We start from the raw sequence: 1,583 nt of genomic DNA, 5'->3' as shown, positions 1-1,583 counted from the left end.
CACTGAGCCCGGTTCTGCAGAGGTTTCTTCCTGTTAAAAGGGAGTTTTTCCTCTCCACTGTCGCTACAAGCATGCTTAGTGTGAGGGATTGCATCCGAGTCAATGAGTCGATGCAATCAACTGGTTTTCCTCAGATAAAAATCTTTGAATCAATTTGACTGTATGATCTGGTGAACTGTAAAGTGCCTTGAATTGAATCATTCACAGCAGCAGTGATCTCTAGCTCTGACTTGACAGGGAATTATTATCCCTCTGTTATTATTATGCTGCACAGTTTCACATGGGGAAGGCAGGCTTTGTGTGTGGTCTGAATGGACGTATATAGACCCAATTCTAGGGGCTGAATGATTTTGCCAAATATCTAAATTACAATAATTTTTTAACCAAAATTGCAATTTTATTTTGATATTCCTTTTCACTAACCACAAGCATGTAGATGTTTCACCCAAGGCTTTCGGTTTCTGAAAGCATATAGATAAATGTCTATATCAGAACATCAACAGCTATACTACCTAAAAATACCACAGAAAAATTTAACCCTATTGTCAACATTCTTCAAGGATGTCCAATTTCCCCATTTTTGCTTATTTTAGTTGAAGAAATGTTAAAGATCTACCTAGAAAAAAACTGTACAGACACTGACAAATTAGACATCTTTGGTACTTAATTAATCATTAAAAAAATGAATAATTAACTAAACAAATGACACTACCCTTTAAAAAAATGGAAATTAAGTTTAAATTTAAGTTTAAATTAAGTTATTCTTGGAGGCCTTCGGACTAACACTAAATTTAAAAGAGTGTGAACCTCTAAACATTTATGACACAATCTTAAAAGAAACATCCCAAATTCAATCTGAAGTTAAATACTTAGGAACTATTGAAACCAAAAGCCAAGTTTCAACTTTAAATATCGAAAACATAATCAAAGAATTTGATTCCAAACTGAATTTATTGCTCCAATATGACCTTTCAATATAAGATTCATTCTTTAACCAAAATGGAATGCCTGTTAAGATTCATTTATTCTACTTGTATTTTCGCTATCCTAAATACCTTGATGAAAACCTTAAATTAAATGAACATGAACGTAATTTGGAGAAACAAACCACATTTCCTGAGAAAAGGTCACGTGGTAGAATAAATTAGAGATGCAGGTTTGGTGGGAAATTGATTTTGAATGCTATAATGGTACTTTTAAAATTAATTGGTTAAAATCTTGGATGAAACACTGAATCATTTTGGTATCGTATCCCCAATTACCTCTTTAACAAAAACAAAAACCTCTACTGATTTCAGTAAACTCCCCATTAAACTATCAGAGTTTCACAAACAAGTGTTTTATACTGGACAATGCTTTACATACATAACTACTTGCCACAGTCTTCTATTATATGGAATAGCAGAATTATAATGTATCTTATGAAGTCATTAATCTATAGAAATTGGATGGAAAAGAATATATGGTCTGTTGTACACTTAATGGATGTTACACACACACACACACACACATATATATATATATATATATATATATATATATATATATATATATATATATATATATATATATATATATATATA

The sequence above is a fragment of the Cyprinodon variegatus genome, unplaced genomic scaffold, assembly GCF_000732505.1.
Source record: "Cyprinodon variegatus isolate N-32 unplaced genomic scaffold, C_variegatus-1.0 Scaffold438, whole genome shotgun sequence".
Classification (NCBI taxonomy): domain Eukaryota; kingdom Metazoa; phylum Chordata; class Actinopteri; order Cyprinodontiformes; family Cyprinodontidae; genus Cyprinodon; species Cyprinodon variegatus.
This window is presented reverse-complemented; position numbering follows the sequence as displayed.